The 19086-nt window shown below is 40.5% G+C and overlaps 1 protein-coding gene and 1 pseudogene across 1 annotated transcript in view; both read left to right on the plus strand.

The window, feature by feature from the left end:
- Positions 1-1428: 1428 nt before the first annotated feature.
- On the plus strand, positions 1429-2727 carry LOC132214530 (ribosome biogenesis protein NSA2 homolog; annotated as a pseudogene).
- A 13859-nt stretch (positions 2728-16586) lies between these two features.
- Positions 16587-19086, plus strand: part of CTNNA3 (catenin alpha 3) — a 1315594-nt gene continuing 1313094 nt past the window's right edge. Inside the window, exon 1 of the mRNA XM_059662570.1 lies at positions 16587-16821. The gene's annotated coding sequence lies outside the window, so the exon portion shown is untranslated. The remainder of the gene's footprint in view (positions 16822-19086) is intronic.

Raw genomic sequence — 19086 nt, forward strand, 5'->3', positions numbered from 1 at the left:
TTTAGAAGTTTTTTAGAATGTCAAGAGCAAGAGTTTTGCGAGGACTTGGTAATTGTGAAAGTTGTATTGCCAGTTTTTGTTTGACATACTTTAAAAAATTGAGGTAAAATTGATCATTTTATAGTGAGAAATTTAGTGGCATTTTAGTACATTTATATTGTTTTTCAGCCACTACCACCTCTGTGTAGTTTCAAATGTTTTTTTTTCACCCCAAAAGGATTGCCAAATCTTGACACTGATTCTTTCATTAGAACATAAACTTGGTCTAACCTATCAGTCACTCAGGAAATGAGCCAAATTATAATATTCTGATCATTCAGTTCATTCAAAAATACATTGTACAGAGTTTATAGTTTTCCTATCAGAAATTTACAAAAGGATATTCATGTCCTTCCTGCCATAGTGTTCTTTGAATCTAGCAACGCAGAAATTAAATTAGAACAGATGTAGTAAAAAAATTAGATTAATATTGTCTTTATGGCTTTTGTTTTAGGGTATTTAGAAAAGTACTGCTACAGAACTTTGAAAATGCGGGCTAGCGAGTAGGAAAATCTCATCGAGAAATGGTTCATTTATCAAATAAGTTCATAGATCTGTAAATGTTTCTGCTTTTTTCCAGCAGCACACTATGCTTCTGTTGGTCACATGCTGTATAGAATGATCATCACTGTCATTCTGTGATGGAGAGTCTCCTTTGAACAGGGCTTACTGTGGGAGAGATTTCCTGGAGAGTAATTTCTGATGCCGTTAGGGGGACAGTGAGAAAAAAGAGCAGGAAAAGTGCCAGAGACTGCTTTTATCTTTTCATTTTCCCCATTTGTAAAGATTAGATTGCCTTCATATTCCTGCTTTTCTTATGAACAGCTCTTTGTTCATTTTGTAAGTAAGATTTAGGAATTAGTAAGGAAACACCATCCTCTTTGTAGAGCAGATTCTCGCCAGCTTTGGTTAGCCGTGGATAGTAGTTGGGCCAGATTTGTTGTCTCATCCTATCAACCAAATGTACAGATGGCCTATTTTCCCCCAGTGGGGAATAAAATCCCACATGACAACAGGTAGACCTAACAGATCTAGGTAACTATGGGGCTTTATAAATTAGCACCCAGCTATAATTATTAATAGTTACAGATAGTAAATTAAATAGAAAATAACTAGAATAATATAATAAAATAATAAATTAAATTGCATGTTAATTAAATGTATCTATATATAAATATGTGCATACATATCATCATCAATTATGTAGACCAGTGGTTCTCCAAGTGTGGTTCCCCGGGCAGCAGCATTGGCATCGCCTGTGAGTGTGTGAGAAATGCAGTTTCTCCCTTTCCTGCTGCGAGTGGTGTGGAGTTGGCTGGTGGGTCTCTGAGACCTGAAAGTTGAGAGCTTCTTCACACAGAGGGAATGCACCCAGTGGCTCCGGAAACCATGCCACAGAACTCATATGCTGAGTTACACTAAGTGCTACGAATATTGTTTGGATGACTGTGATAAAAGAGAAAGAAGGAAGGGGAGAGGCTCATGAATGGTCAAAGAGGGCAAAAAGGATGATTGGTCTGAAGGCTAAGCTCTATATAAACAACACCATGCTGAGAAATACAAATGAAAGGAGAGCCCAGCTGGTGTGGCTCAGTGGTTGAGCATCAACCTATGAACCAGGAGGTCATGGTTCAGTTCCTGGTCAGAGCACATGCCCGGGCTCCAGCCTCAGTGTGGGGAGTGCAGGAGGCAGCCGATTCTCTCTCATCATTGATGTTTCTATCTCTCTGTCCCTCTCCCTCTCTGAAATCAATAAAAAAAAAATATATTTTAAAAAGATGCATAAAAAGAGAAAACACCAAACCAAAGAATGATGGAAAGATGCCACAAGGAGCAGTATCTGCATACCTACTGGGCAGAGAGGGACAGTCGGAGCTAAAGTACTTTGCAATACGATTAAACAAAAAGATGAAAAAAGAAAGTGGGGAAAATGGGAAGTCCCTTTGCTCAAAGTTCATGCCGAGGGAGAAGCAGAGGTGTCAAAGTTATTGGAACAGAAAAGAGAAAGAAGAATGCCTGCAAGAGGATGGTTACTCAAGTCTGCTTTGCTGGAGATGGCTAGCACCACCTAAATATGAAAGGCCAACGCGCTTGCGTTTCAAAAGATGGCCCACATAACACGTCCTGAACTGAAAGCCACCTTTTGCCTGACAATACTCGGTGTAAAGAAGAATCTCTCATCCCCTCTTTCTACAACTTTGGGTGTTATTCCCAAAGGTACTGTCATCGAGGTGGCAGTGAGCAAGTTGGGCCTTGTGACACCTGGAGGCAGGGCTATTTGGGGAAGACATGCCCAGTTACCAACAATCCTGAAAACGATGGATGCGTAAATGCAGTCTTACAGGTGAGAGCAAATGACTCCTTGTAATGATTGAAGACAATGCACCGATCAGGAAAACTCCTTTACTGTGATGTTTCTGAGTACCATCACCCAGGTAACTGCCTGCAGTCATCAAGAGAACTATTTATTTTATTGTAAAAAACATTAAAATGGCCCATTTTCTAAAAAAGAACTGCAGCATCTACTGAATTAGAAACCCGGGGAATGGGGTCCAGCAAGTGGTTCTAACAACTCTTCAGGTGGTTGGGAGGCTGTAGGACCCACGGTTTAAGTTTGGAAACCACAGTGTTAGCGCCAATTAAGCGCCCCCTAGTGTTGTCAAAGTTGCTTTTGACAAATTACTGGACTTGGCCTAGAAATCCTGATGGAAATATATATATATTCTTTTATTTCCAAAGATTATCTTCCCTCAAAATTTCCTTCAAGCCTTTTTTTCTATGAATAACTTTACAAATTTTTAGAAAATAGTATCTGTACAATTTTAAGCTTTGGTCTTTTTTGACTTAAATTATGGAATAAGCATTGCCCATGTCATTAAAAATAGTTTGTAAACTTAATATTTAAAGGCTGATTAATAGTTGTGTGTTTTTTAGATTTTTTAAAAAAATATATTTTATTAATTTTTTACAGAGAGGAAGGGAGAGAGATAGAGAGTTGGAAACATTGATGAGAGAGAAACATCGATCAGCCGCCTCCTGCACATCTCCTACTGGGGATGTGCCCGCAACCCAGGTACATGCCCTTGACCGGAATCGAACCTGGGACCTTTCAGTCCGCAGGCCGACGCTCTATCCACTGAGCCAAACCGGTTTTGGCATCAAGGCTGATTAATAGTTTTTAATTTAATTCTCTTTATTTTCCACAATTTTATTGTAGAAGGTTATCTTTTTAGAAGAAAGGATGGGGGAGCAGTTACTTGTCTACCATGTTATTTTTTATAAATACTTAACTATATTTTCTCATGTCGCCAAAAAGGCATAGACAGATTTGGTAAAACTGTAAAAGCAGGCAATAGTGGTTGCTTACAATGTTAACTTATTTGGATTTTGTGCTTTTCATTTCATGCCTCCTCCTTTTGACACTTCTTTTAGGTCTATGTACTTCCAATCTCCTCAGCTTACTGGCCCTTGGCTGCTCAGCGTCTCATTCTCTGGTCTATTCCTTTTTGATTCACTTCTTCCATCAGATATTTTCTGTCCATCCCATCTTGAAGCCTTTAAAAGCAGGGATTTGAAGGCTATAAGTGATTGAAGAAGATATTTTGGAGCTGGTCAGCTTTTCCTTACCTTCAATTTCATCACACAGGCGCTTGTTTACTTGAGCTTAGCAGTTAATAGAGGTTCTGTGGAGTCAGTAAACCACCTCTCCACTTACTAGTTTTGTCTTTTTGGCAAATAAATCCCTTTTAGCATAGGTTTTCTCATCTAATAGTCTAGTAATCTAAGATATCTTGCTTATAGATGTGAACATTACATATACATTGTAATTTATAGATGTGAACATCATATGTATAAATTATAATTTATTGGTGTGAGCATTATATTGTATCTATAGTGCTAGCACAGTGTCTGACATAATAAATTCACTAACTATTAGCTGTTACTCTTAGAGGTAATATTAGTGTTTGTTTCACTCTAGAATCACTTTTGTTGCTGAGATTGATCTTAGACCTTATTTTTTGTGACTAATAATGTTTAAGTTGTTTATATTTCATGTTCATAAAAACCGTGGCTCTTTCTCTGACAGTTAAATTTAACCTTTAAAATGAAAACTTTCAAATTTTTATGGAACAAATGTTTTAAAAAAGCATTCTCTCAAATTCCTATTTAATTTTTCTTTTTTAAAACTCAAATTCTGTATTTCACAGGAAGTTATCTTTTGTAGGGTAGTACTTGTGTTTTCACTGTAATCATAACATTACAGATTTCCCAGAAATTGCAGGGAAATGTATATATTAGTGTATTATTAATTATAAGCTCATTTAAAGTTTTATTGTAATCTTTGAACTTGCTTATTTCTTTAAAAAAAATATTTTATTGATTTTTTTACAGAGAGGAAGGGAGAAGGATAGAGAGTTAGAAACATCGATCAGCTGCCTCCTGCACACTCCCCACTGGGGATGTGCCTGCAACCAAGGTACATGCCCTTGACCGGAATCAAACCTGGGACCCCTCAGTCCACAGGCCAACACTCTATCCACTGAGCCAAACCGGTTAGGGCTGAACTTGCTTATTTCTTTCTTTCTTTTTTTTTTTTTAAATATATTTCTTTATTGATTTCAGAGAGGAAGGGAGAAGGAGAGAGAGATGGAAACATCGATGAGAGAGAATCATTGATTGGCTGCATCCCACACGCCCGCCCCCCCCCCCCCCACTGGGGATCAAGCCGGTAACCCAGGCATGTGCCCTTGGCCGGAATCGAACCCGAGGCCCCTCAGTCCGCAGGCTGAGGCTCCATCCACCGAGCCAAGTTGGCTAGGGCTGAACTTGCTTATTTCTTAAGCAACATAACTTGAAATACTAATTAAAAAATAAAGGAAGCATGGTTGGGTTTTACTTTTATTTTGTATAATTTTGGGGATTTTGTGCATATATTTATTGAAGTGAGAAACCAATTTAACATGAGTTACTGACATAAGTGATTATATTAATATCGATTTGCTCTCTCCATGTGCTGAATGAGCAGTGTGTAACATTTTAGCCACTCAGTTTATTCACTTACTTCACAACCATTTATCCCATGAGTATTATATGTTAGGTACCATGCTTGGTGTTCCGTGTATCAGCATAAATAAGATATGGTAGAGTTTATTCTTTTGTGGAGACATATGTAAACAAGTAATTTTTTTAAAATATATTTTATTGATTTTTTACAGAGAGGAAGGGAGAGAAATAGAGAGTCAGAAACATCGACGAGAGAGAAACATCGATCAGCTGCCTCCCGCACATCCCCCAGTGGGGATGTGCCCGCAACCCAGGTACATGCCCTTGACAGGAATCGAACCTGGGACCTTTCAGTCCGCAGGCCGACGCTCTGTCCACTGAGCCAATCCGGTTTCGGCTAAACAAGTACTTTTGATGCACCATGCTGAGTAGGAGAATGGAGGTATGTAGAAAGTGTTATAGAAGCATGTAAGTGGCACATTTAACTGAGGTGGCAAGCAAGGAGGACTGGTTGAAGTTGTGTAGGAGGCCAGGCAGTCAGGTAAGACTTGTCAGAGACGGTAATGTTTGAGCTGGGCCTTGAAGAAAGGAAACAAGTCCAGCAGGGTGGTCCAGGCTGGTGCATCTGAGGGGCAGGGAGGGGGATGTGCAAGGAGCACTGTTTCATCTTTTGTAGACGATACAGGAATCAACTGAGAAGTGTGAGACTCAGGAGAATTCTACACGATTGCTAGATACGAGATCAGTTTTTTTTTTTTTTTTGACATTAAGCCTTAGTTTTTTGTTTTGTTTTGTTTTTAAATATATTTTATTGATTTTTTACAGAGAGGAAGGGAGAAAGATAGAGAGTTAGAAACATCGATGAGAGAGAAACATCGATCAGCTGCCTCCTGCACATCTCCCACTGGGGATATGCCCGCAACCAGGTACATGCCCTTGACCGGAATCGAACCCGGGACCCTTCAGTCTGCAGGCCGACGCTCTATCCACTGAGCCAAACCGGTTTCGGCACGAGATCAGTTTTAAACAACTAATAGTATTTCTTTCCATTCATCAGAACCAACTAGAAAATATAATTAAAAACCTATTCACAATATGATAATATTTCTAAAGTATCTAGGAATATACAAAATCTCTATGATAAATACATTGAAAACCTAAGACAAGATTAGCTGAATAAATGGAGGGATGTCCCATAGCAGACAGGGCAACTTAATAAGTATATATCCATTATTCCTTAATTAATGTAAAAATTGCCATTTCAATTAAAGTTACAGTTGGATTTTTTTGAGGAGTTTGATAAATTTATTCTAAAATTTATATGAAATAGCAAAGGTAGGAGAATAGCTAAGTCAGCCTTAAAAAAGAAAAGGGTGGGGATTGATCATACTAGATATCAAGACATATTAAAAAGTCTTCATGTTACACATGGACCAGTTAAACAGCTTAGAGATTTTGGAGACAGGCCATGAATATATATATATATATAGTTATCCTCATTCTTCACAGATTCTATATTTACAAATTCGCCTACTTGCTAAAATTTGTTTGTAAACCTCAAATCGACACTTGCAGCGCTTGTGCAGTCATTTACCAACACGCACAAAACAGAGAAACATTTGAGTCGCCTGATGAGCGGAAGCATGTTCCCAGCTACCCAAGGAGATGCTCTGTGTTCTCGCTTCAGCTCTCACACTCTACATGTGTCATTTTCATGGTCTGTTCAGAGCCACGCTTTCTGCATTCCTGTGCTTTATGGTGGCAATTTCACTGTTTAAAATGGCACCGACACACAGTGCTGAAGTGCTCTCTCATGTTCTCAAGCACAAGGAGGCTGTGATGTACTTGATGGAGAATATATTTGTGTTAGGTAAGTTTTGTTCAGACATGAGTTACAGTGCTGTTGGCTGAGAGTTCAATGTTTGTAATAGCAATAATGTTAAGTTAGGTGTTTTAAAACAGAGACACACATAAAACAAGGCGAAGTATTGATTGCAGTGGAAATACTGTTCCTACAGATTCACAGGAACTGTATTTCTCCTAGAAGCAAAGGTTCAGCATCACTAATTCAGTGTTTGTGGCAACTTTATAGCAAAACTAATGAGAATTGACTGTATATGTGTATCAGCCAGAGTCTGGTCAAGAAACCAGAAACCATACGAGGAGGTTCAATAAAAATAAGTGACTATTGGGAAATGGCTAAATTGGTGTTGGAGGGTTGAAAATCGACGAAACCAGAGAGAAAATAGGAAACAGTTATCATCCTTGGGAGAACACACAGGGAGGGGACTGGAGTTAGAACCTGCAAGCATGGAGCAGGGTCCTGGTTGGAGCTGGGACCTAGTTGTCTGAGGAGAGAGGACTGCCGGTCGAGGGGTCATTTCTGGGAGTGTAGAGGAGCAGACACTGGATGGCTGTTGCTGATGGGATAATAGGCTGAGCTGTAAGAATAGCAAGGAGATAGAAAGAAGCAAATTTCACCTACTCTCTTGCTTTCTAGTGTCCTTGGAAGAAACCAACAACAGCAAGCCAGCTGACAAAGGAGAGTGGTTTGTTGCTTCCACTCCAGTATCACAAAAGCAAAGCATAGGAGCAGAACAGACAATAGTCTAATATCTAACACAATATGAGGTCTTAATCTGTAATAAAGATAGCACTGTAAATATTCACACATGTTCTTAAAGAGACATGCGTAGCAGACTGTGGAATAAGACAACTTAGATTTGAATTTTTGGGTGTGCTACTCTTGTGTGACTGTGGGCAAATTATGTGATCTCTCTGTACCACCACATGAAGGAAAGATATTCACCTCCCAGGAATACCTACATTGGACTGTTATATGAGCAAGACACTTACTTTGCTAAGCACTGAAATTTTGGGTTTGTTTGTCCCAGTAAATAACATGATCCTAAGTATTACTGCAAGAGCGTTTGTTGCAGTGCTTTTTATGGTGGGGAAGTTGAAGGCACACTGGGTGTCTGTCGCTGTGAAAATAGGTAGGTTAAGTATGGTGGATGCACAGGATGAGATTTGCACAGTAATTAGAAGGGTAAACACACGAACATGAATGAATTGTAAAGTCATGGTACTCAGTGAAACAGTGAGATAGAATGAGAAATAAAACACTAATACCATTTATGTGAAGCAAAAATATGTGCACATAAAGCTACACATTTTTTTTTTTGAGAATACAAACACAGAGATACAGTGTGGAGAAAGAGGGACTCGAGCTGTAAGAGAATAAAGTAACAAGAGGGATTACAGAGACTAATAGTGATAATTGCCATAAACTGAAGGGAATATGATTTACTTTATCTTCTTTTACCTGAGAGTAAAAGGAAGAAAGGTCAAGGCCAAATGGGTAATTGTAACAAAAGAGAAAATAAATTGGAATGAATATAATGATTAATGCAGAGCACAAATAGGAAGAAAACTCTAAAGCTCTACTGAGGTGAATAAAAGATGACTGAATAAATGGGAAGACAGTGCTTGTCCTTGTCCTTGTAGAGTTTAATTTTTCCTAAATTGTTCCATATATTTAGCACAATCTGGGAGAATTAATAGGATTTTTGGGGGAAGCTGGATAAGCTGATTCTAAAGTTCGTGTTAGAAATAGATATGTGTGATTAGCTGATAAAATTGTGAAATAGAGGAATAGTGATCATGAGCGACCAGTTCTAACATATTCAAATGGGGAGATAAAAAGGAAATTTTATAGAGACATAGCATTTGGAAAAATGTAGATATTGACTTATGAATCAACAGAATAGAAGCCCCCCATAGAGATCTCTCTCTATAGTATATGGTTAATGAGTGTGTCATCAAATTCATTTAAAATTAGTGAGGAGAAGAAAATTCAAAAATATGATGTTAGGACACCTAGCTATCCATTTGGAGGAAATAAAAATAGGTTCTACCCCATTTCTTTCATCAGAATCAATTGCAAATGGGTCACATTTAAATATCCAGAACTAGAAATACTAGAAAATATGAGTACATTAAGAAATTAGAATTACCAGATGATTACCTAGTTACCGTTGTCATCCTCTTCATCATCTTGGGGTAGGGAATGCTATTCAGTTACAAAACCCAGATCCAATAGGGGCAAGGCTCTGTATTTGGGATTACATAGGAATTATAAATATCTGCTAAGTAAGAAATACCCTAAGTAAAATCAAAGAATGGGTGATAGATTGGCAGGAAAAGATGGACAACATCTGTATGAGATAACTAATTTCCTTAATATATAAAGGGCTCTTACAGTTAAATATGAAAGCAGCCAGTGGGAAAATAACGGAACGACAGGCCATGTATGGGAAGTGGTATACAGATGACTTTCATACAAATGAAATGAACCTACTATTACTCATGATTAAAAGAATATGAATTTTGCCTCTTAAAAGATACCACTTTTCACCCATCAGAATGGCAGAAAGAAAAAGTTCAGTAATGCAGAGGGTTGGTTAGAGTGTGTGGAAATGGACACTCTTATGGATTGATGGGAGGGTATTTGCGGGAAGCTCATTGAAAAAAAGAGTATGGTTTGTGTAGAAACTGTCAAGTACTCTATGTGTCTGTATGCTTTTACCATTGAAATAAAACTACTCAGCGACATACAGATCTCTTGTTCTTGGCATATTTGTATGCTACATTCCGTATTGGTATTTGGAAAAATAGAGAAAGCCCGGATGGCAAAGGGATTTGAATGTTAAACTAAAGAGTTTATATTTTATTCTGGGAGTTCCCTGAAGACTTTGTATGCAAAATAGTTAAATAATCAGACCGTATTTTAGAAAGAACTCTGATAGTAATTTGGAGAATGGAGTGGTAGGGTTAGGGCAGTGGTCGGCAAACTCATTAGTCAACAGAGCCAAATATCAACAGTACAATGATTGAAATTTTTTTTTGAGAGCCAAATTTTTTAAACTTAAACTATAGAGGTAGGTACATTGTTATTAACTTAATTAGGGTACTCCTAAAGCTTAAGAGCCACACTCAAGGGGCCAAAGAGCTGCATGTGGCTCGCGAGCCGCAGTTTGCCGACCATGGGGTTAGGGCAGGGGTGGGCAAACTTTTTGACTCGAGGGCCACAGTGGGTTCTTAAACTGGACCGGAGGGCCGGAACAAAAGCATGGATGGAGTGTTTGTGTGAACTAATATAAATTCAAAGTAAACATCATTATATAAAAGGGTACGGTCTTTTATTTCAATAGTTTTATTCATTTCAAACGGGCGTAGTTTGCCCACGGCTGGGTTAGGGTGTGGTGGAGGTTGTAATACTGAGAATGCTAACAGTTGCAAAATCACTTAGAAAGCTATATCAGTATCTCAGGTGACCATTGATAAGATTCAATGGAACTGAAGAGAGAATTTTTAAAATCATTAGGATTTGGTAATTGATTTGGTAGGTGGGGAGAGGAAATTGTTAAACATAACTATTTTCCTGAGGTCAAAAAGGAATTGGAGCTGTTTTACGGGGTTTCTAAAAGTAATTCTCACTTTAGAACTTCTAAAAAAATTCTACTTTTGAGTAAGGTGCACCTTATGTATCTATAATAATACCTAAACACTTCAAGATTTTTGGGAATTAGAAGTGGCATGGGGCTTTAACATTCTTGAGCCTTTTGAATTTCCTACAACCAGTCTCTAACACTGGTCTTGGAGCAAGCTTTTCGCCTCTCTCTCTCTCTCTCTCTCTCTCTCTCTCCCCTCTCTCTCTCTATCGCTCATCTCTATCTTTATCTCTCATCTTTGGAAGTAATGTAATAATCTTTTATTTAAAAAATTGAAATAAAAAGGCAGGTTCAATGACAGTAAATGTCAATTTCAATATAAGATGCTCTGGTTTAATATATTCAAGGGACTGATAGGATGGTTAATTAATAAAGGAAATGTCACCCCGAAGGTCTGTGCTGAGAATTTTCATTAACAAGTTGAAAAAGAACTAGCAAAGTAATCAATGAGCTAAAGCAGACATGATTGACTGTAATTACTGTGCTTGTTAAGGTTATTGACTAATGGCAAGATGGGCCGTCAAAGTTGAGGCATGGGACTATGAGAAAATTACATGAGAAAATTAATGAGAAAACCATTCATTTTAGCCCTACTGTTATCACCCAGGCAATAAAGTTAATGTGTCACTTTCAGTAGTTCTAAAATAGTTATATTGAGATTTTTAATTTTAGCACTAAATACACCCTGACTAGAATTTAAATGCTGTATTTGGGTTTACACAATGTGAAACAGAGGAGGAGGGGTAAATATAACATATAAAGACAACAAACAAGACATAACTGCAGTTTGTACCAGGGCAGTCGCTGGAAAGATGGAGAGGCAATGGATCTGAAGGATATTTGAGAAATAAAATTAGTGGAACACCATTCTCCTATGATACTGACATCTTTCCTTTTTGCATCAAGGCAAATATAACTCCCTCCAGGAAAAGGCCCTGGATTACCCCTTCCTTCCAGCGCTCTCTCCCTCTTTTGAAATCCATTCTAGTTCATTTGCATATGCCATGCTGTGATGGACACTGCCATTGCCTCTAGCTTTCATCCCAATGGAATAAGGAAACATAAATAAATATGTAAGGTTGCTATAAGTGACTGGGGGCAGTGAGATAAGGTGATCAGCTCTCTGAGAAGGGGAAGTGTTATGTCAAGGTAGAGAGTGAGCCAGACGTTTAAGCCACTGGGAGAAAATGACTTCAGGCGGGGGGTCAGCCAGTGCCACAGCCCTAAGGGGGAAAGCTGAAGTGTTGTATGAACAGAAAGTGTAGTTAAAGTCAGTGAAGTAGGGGGAAGAGCGCTGTGAGTCAAGGTTGGAGAGGTTGACAGGAGCCAGGTCATCATGCAGTGCCTTGTAAGTTTGGTAAAGAATTCGGATTTTCTGCTCTAAGGAATAGGAAGCCATTGGGTGATGTTAACATCAGTAATCTACTGATTAAGATGAGCAAAGCTGTGTTCTGAAAGACCACTTAGATGCCATGTTGAGAATGCATTGTGAATGACTCAGGATAGCTGGGACAGGGGAGATACAGACAAGTGAATGTATTAAAAATAGCTTTTGGAAGTAAGAGTAATAGGAATTTTTGATGATTGAAAGGGGAAAGAATGAATGAAGAATGACTGCTTGGTTTTGGGTTAAGCCATGAGGCGATGGTACCCATAACTAGAATATGAGTGACAGAAAGAAGTAGGTCTGAGAGGCAAAAGCGAGAGCTGTTTCTTGGGACATGCTACCATTGAAGTGTGTCTTCGCTATCCAAGTGGAGAGGGCAGTTGGATGAATGCCTTTGGTGCTGGTGAGAGCGATTAGTCTGGGATACTGATCTGGGAATCATTAGCTTATGGGTGTGTGACCGGTTTGCTGGGTGAACGAGTTTGCTTTCCCCAATCCCTGCATTTCAGCTGTTCTGTGGTATCTCCTTTTCTCATTCCTTCATGACAATTGGGCAGGCTCCGTAATTTACTTGCCACTTGCAGTGTTTTGAAGGCTGCTCAGTCCATTTTAAAACTTCCACTTTATTCCAGTTTAATAAAATTTCATTTTCCCCTCCTCCGGCACTGACCCTCCAAAGAAGAAATAATCAGCTCTCGTCGTAAAACTGTCCTTTCAAGGGACTTGGAAATCGCAAGGGACATTTACTTTTTTACCACTTCTCTGATATCTCTGAGAAGAGAGGACTAGTTGGCCTGTTCCCTTAATTTTCCAAGTCTCCAGACTTTTCCTCTAGTGTTGGGGCTGGGAGGGGAACGGGAGAGAAGAGCATGCAGCTCTTCTTACCTTCTTAGTGAGCCCCGAGTGAGGTGTCTGTCCTCAAACACTGGACATTCCTTAGTGTGCCATGTACACAGGTGGCTTCGTTTCCTTATGTTTTCATTTTGAGCCTTAGTTGCCAGTTCGGTGCAACAGTTAAAGTCCCACTCAACACCCAGTGGCCGATCTCACTTAAAGCCACAGGATTGAAGGAGCTATCCCCTGAGGTGATCGCCGGGAGGTGTTGATAGACTTACAGCTGGCCCTTCGGGCAGCGAAGGGGACAGAGGTTCCATGGAGCGGGTTGTGGAGTGGTGAGAGGTGACAGCGTAGGGGTGAAGTCCTGTGTGAAGGCGGCAGAGGACGGGGAGGAGCGCTAGAGGGCGCTGAAGGGTGAAGCTAGTGCTTTGGTCTGGTATTTTGAAGTTAGAAGTCCCGCGGCATAGTTTTAGGCTGATCATTGAAAAGGGGTGGTAGTGCAGCTCGCGTGGTGATCATGATGGAGCGGGGTCGGTGGGGAGGTGGGAGAAGAGGGATCCAGAGCAGAAGAGGAGAGGTTAGCCTTGGGGAGGAGCAGGGTTCTGCCTGCGCTGCCACAGGAGGGAAGGCCGAGAAGACGGCTCGGGCTGGTGCTCTGGGAGCTTTGACGCTGAGAAGACGCGGGGTGTCTCCCCAGATGGCTTCTGCGTTCCTCGGTGATGGAGGGGAGTGGGCCAGGAGCTGATAGCAGGGTGGGTGGGAAGGGAGAGCAGGAAGCACGTTTTTGCGACAGCACATACGATCTTTACCACAGGAGCCCGTTCATTAGATTCACCTAAGACGCCCACCAATGTGCCAGAACTATTTGCCACGTACTTTTGGAGTAAAATAATTTTGATCACAAACAGAAATTATCCTTATCTTTAAATCTTATCTTAAATACGTATTTTAGCTGTTCATGAAATTACATATTGTTTTAAGCTCCAACCTGAAATTGCCAGTCTTTTGAGTAATTATGTAGAGAACAAAATGGGCTTATGGTTCATGCAGAAAGCTATACTCATGCCTTTGCTGGTATGGTTCAGTGGATAGAGAGTTGGCCTGTGATGGAAGGGTCCTGGGTTTGATTCCGGTCAAGGGCACATGCCTGGGTTGTGGGCTCGATCCCCAGTAGGGGGCGTGCAGGAGGCAGCTGATCAGTGATTCTCATCGTTGATGTTTCTCTCTCTCTCTCTCTCCCTTCCTCTCTGAAATCAATACAAATATATTTTTCAAAAAGCTACACTTATTCTTTAGGGTATTTTAGTGAAAAGAAGCAACTGTATTTCATTCTGATTAAAGAACTGATTGTACCCTGGAGGGCTTATTTTCCAAGAGGGGATGCTGAGGGGGTAGAACTCCTTTCTTTGAGGAGGCCTCCCTCTGTGCCCTGATCTGCTGATTCCTAACCCAGTGCCCCGCCTCAAGGGGCTTCTTAGTACATGCGGTGGAGTGGCTGTCTGGGGTCAGCCCCGATTCCTGGAGCTGAAGACACACTTTGGATGACCTCGGGAGAACTGCTACAACAGCCCTGACTTGTTCTCTCTCTTTTCTCTTTTCCCCCAGCTCTTCTATCCCTAACCTTTGCTTGCTTGCAAGGGGAATGTGAGCCAAAAATGTAAAGTTCAGAAAGTAGAAAGAAAGGAAATAAGTAAATAGGGAAGGAGAATAAATACTGAACAAGACTGGGCGAAGTGACAAGAAGGATTAAAATTTGGAAGGGGGCCAGGGTGCAGAACGCAGCGGCTGTGTAGTTTACAGGAACTACTGAGTGTTCCGCATGCTTCAGTGATCGCCAGAGAAAGCCAGATTTCTCCGGTTTTGTTCGCTTCCCTATAGTTAGCTACGGAAGCTTGACATAGGTGATCTCTGTGTTCTGCCAGCCAACCGATGTAAATACAGAAGCCCCCGGGCCTCTGCTCGTCAAATCCGACGTGATTTGAATTGCTAGGAGGAGGACCTCTTGTGGCTACAGTGGGAAATACTTCAGGTTTTATAAAGGAATTGAACAGCAACTCCGCAGAGCTCTTTAAAACTATATTTCAGATGTTTATAATATTTAGTTGTTTTGATAACATCAAGTACCATATTGCATCTGCATGGCATCGCTTGGGAGTTCAGTGTAATTTGAAGCACTTCAGGTTGTATTCATTTCATTCACACATCCCCTGAACAGCAGATAGAACAGGGGTTTTCATCTCCATTTTGCAGATGGGAAGGAGAGGTACAGAGCAGGTAAGTAACTTGTTTGTGACTTTGTAGTGGTGGCAGGCTGGCGCATAACAGCACTTGGATATCCTGGGCTCAATTCAACAGTCTGGGTTTGGAAAACAGTCATTATTAAAGCTCTAAAACAAAAACTTCTATTTTGCAAGTGTCAAGTGAATTCTTTATTCCAGAAAAGATGGATTGAGAGACATAAAACTTACCCTTCGTTTTCGCTGTGAAAAGAGGCCATTCCTAGATTGTCCCGGGGTTGGGGGGGGGGGAGCTGCTTTAAAAAAATCTGGGAGGACAGTGTGTGAGCTAAGAATCTTTAGGTGAGATGGAATGCCAACTGCACACATTGTGAAGGAACCTACATAAAACGACAGCAGCTTTGCCAGTTTCCCTAAAAATCATAGAAAGCGAAACCCCTTTCACACCTGATTCTCTAACGGTCCCCAGGCCCCCCTTTTCTCTTGGCTTCCTAATATTTGTTCTAAGGCTGCCCGTGGAGCTAATAAACAAACGCCTTCTTTTTATTTAGAATTCAGCCTGTGAAGAACAGAAATGTCCAAACTCGAACAAGTAGTTCTATTTTAGGAGCCGTTGCCACCTCTTGTTTTAGAAGCTATTGCAAGAGAGTCACAGAAGTGGGCCCGTCTAAGGAATTGCAATACAAGTTCGAGTGGGGAGGCAAAGAACTGATGAAACGATAAAGCAGGAGGAGGGATATACCAGGCTGCTCTAGTGAATGTTAAGATATTCAGAGAGAAGATATATATTTTTTTTAACTGTGGTGGCAGGGGGCGGGGGGGAGGGGAGAGGAAATATGAAAAAAAAAATAGCCATAGAAGAAAGAAATTTTGTTGGAGAAAACGGTGTTTTTGTTTTGTTTTGGTAGTGTTTTTTTTTAAAAGATATTTTATTGATTTTTTATAGAGAGGAAGGGAGAGGGATAGAGAGTTAGAAACATCGATCAGCTGCCTCCTGCACACTCCCCACTGGGGATGTGCCCAAAACCAAGGTACATGCCCTTGACCAGAATTGAACCTGGGACCCTTGAGTCCGCAGGCTGACGCCCTATCCACTGAGCCAAACCAGCCAGGGCTGTTTCGGTAGCTTTAATACTGGAGGTTTTTGGTAAATTTTCACTTTATATACACTACTGATAATTATGTGGTTCTACATAAGTTCTGGAAGCAGAGAGTGTAGTGACTGGTGCAAGGGTAAGGCAGGTAAGATTTCAGAGGAAACACACACCACGTGTGACACAGCACCATGGTCCTGAAGACCCTGAATTTTACAGGGTCGATCTTTCGACAGTAAGTTTCCTGGACTCCTATCATCTCTGCTTTACCACTTTTCACTCTCAATCATCTCAGCCTTCAGCTTTAATTAGATGGCCAGGGCCCTTATTTTGGAAAGGGGCTAGAGAAATGCAAATCTAACTTATTCAAAGCTCCCTGACAGCCACGTTTGCAGATCTCTAGGCAAAGTATGCGTCTGGCCTTTTTCAACGAAGTATTTTCAGTAACAAGTTGTCAGTGAGGTCAGTGACTAGTGGTTCAGGATTAGATACCACCCACCCGGCTTGTAACCTCCCCTTTCTTTCTTATCCTGGGTGAATGCCGCTCAGCTAAAGTGACTGCCCCACTGCCACTGGCTCTCCACTTGTTGCTTTGCAACTCGGTGACTGACCAAGACGTCTTTTTGTTTCCCCCACCAAAGCTCTTTTTGGATAATTTCCTAGAAGAGCCCAATTTTAAACACATCTACTTTATAGGAAGCGACAGAAAGGTAAGTGTCCAGTTTGCAAGGAGAAGAGCTGGACCTCAGTGCGTTCTTGGTTCTGCGTTGGATTGCTCTGCGTTAGTTAAAATGCGGGATTTCCTTCTGAATGAAAGGACGTCACATTCGTCTCGAAAACGGGGATGTTGTGAGTCGTTCTGGTGAGAAATGTAGGCTTTCACGCTAATTTTAAAGTTATAAATAACTTCCAAACCAGTGCCAGGGGAAGCTGGCAGCCACTGTCGTGCTTTGCATTCAGAGAGTTTCTGGCTATAAAAAGCCCGATGCGATACCTCGCAGGAGAAGATAAGATGTGGCCTGGATGCTTCTGCTTTGCCATGGAGCTGGGGCAAAAGAAAATGTGTGAAGGGGTTTTACTTTTAACCAAAAAAGCTTGTTCACAGCAAATGGGAGCTTTTCCAGATGACAGAGTGGCAAAAGCATTAGTGCTTGAATTTAACGTTTGCATTATATCTTTGTGTTATAGTAGGCAGTAGTATCAGGAGGCTAAGGCATCTCGCAGAAGTGTTCTACCACCATGTATAACCAAGTGAAAATCACAGTATATGAGGCGAACGTGGGCTGTGATACACCATCAGTAATGCAAAGAGCGGGTCACAGTGGGGTCTGCGGGACTGTGAGCTGCTGCTCTCGGTTGCCCTGAGGCCAGAACTGGAAGGAATGAGTTCAGATGGAAATCAGGAGGAATTTCGGTTAGGCCTCAGGAAGCTCGTTGACTGTAGAGCAGCGGTTCTCAACCTGTGGGTCGCGGCCCCTTTGGGGGGTCGAACGACCCTTTCAACAGGGGTCACCTAAATACATCCTGCATATCAGACATTTACATTACGATTCATAACAGTAGCAACATTACAGTTATGAAGTAGCAACGAAAATAATGTTATGGTTGGGGGTCACCACAACATGAGGAACTGTATTAAAGGGTCGCAGCATTAGGAAGGTTGAGAGCCACTGCTGTAGAGGTTTTGAGTCCCTGATAAGACATCATGAGGAGAGACTGTTGCAACGTCTCTGAAGATCCATGAGATCCAATGATTTGCTTACGTGGGAAAATTAGGATTTCAAATTACTAGCAGTCTTGGTTCTGGGTTGTGGCTAGCTTCTTTAGGCAGATGGAAAGGTCAACATATGGAGAATACTTGTAATTTGGAATATGAAGGATCAGCAGTCAAATTTGAATGGCACATTTGGATGCGCTATTAAAATGTCATTACCCACGATAAAAACACTAACACAGTAGCAGCACAGGACACATTGGTTAAATGGGGAAACCCACAATATAAAGAGCATGGACACAGCTATTCCCATTTGTTGCCTCCTGCACAGAGTCTGTCTGCCTTCTTATTTGAGTAACATACTGGACTTTTTATAGTAAAGCTTCCTTTGGTTTCATTATAATAGTAATATATATTCATTGTATGAAATGTGAAAGCACAGAAAAAATAATTTGTAATTTTACTGATGTATTTCCTTCCAGTCTTTTTTCTCTGCATGGCTTTAAAGTGAATTGCAGTAATGCTGTAGATAAAATTTGGAATCATGCTTTTTCATTTAACCGTATGCCAAAAAATTTTCCAAATAATATCTATTCTACGTAGATATTATTTTAGGTTGCTGTGTAACATTATTCCAAGTAAATAGATATAATTTTATTAATCATTGCCAAACATCTACATGCTGTGTTAAATATCTTTGTGTGTGTGTATATTTATTTATGTTAAAAATAATTTCTTTAAGCTCTATTCTTAAGTGTGGACTTGAATTAAAGAGCATTAGAGTTGAAGACAAATGTGATTTTTAAGGATTTTTTTTTAAGGCATTGTAAAATTCCTTGTCTACCAACTGAAATACTTATTGAGTGTCTCTGCTATGCAAAACATTTTTGTGAGGCACAGGCACACAGATAGGAACACACTAAGTGTTTGGAAGGACAGAATCCCTTCTATTTACAAAATTTCAACTTACCAACTTTCACAGATATCAATAAGGCTGTGTGTGTCAGAGTTGAAATCCTTCACCTTGTGTCTGAAACCAACAGATAGTATTATTATTACTATTATTATTATTTTTAAATATGCTTTAAAAAATTCATTTCAGAGAGGAAGGGAGAAGGATAGAGAGAGAGAAAGAAACATCAGTGATGAGAGAGGAACATTATGGATTGGCTCTCCCCCCCTCCCCAGGGGGTTGAGTCTGCAACCCGGGCATGTGCCCTGACCTGGAACTGAACAGTGATCTCCTGGTTCATAGCTCAAT

This window comes from Myotis daubentonii, chromosome 13 (assembly GCF_963259705.1).
Source record: "Myotis daubentonii chromosome 13, mMyoDau2.1, whole genome shotgun sequence".
NCBI lineage: Eukaryota > Metazoa > Chordata > Mammalia > Chiroptera > Vespertilionidae > Myotis > Myotis daubentonii.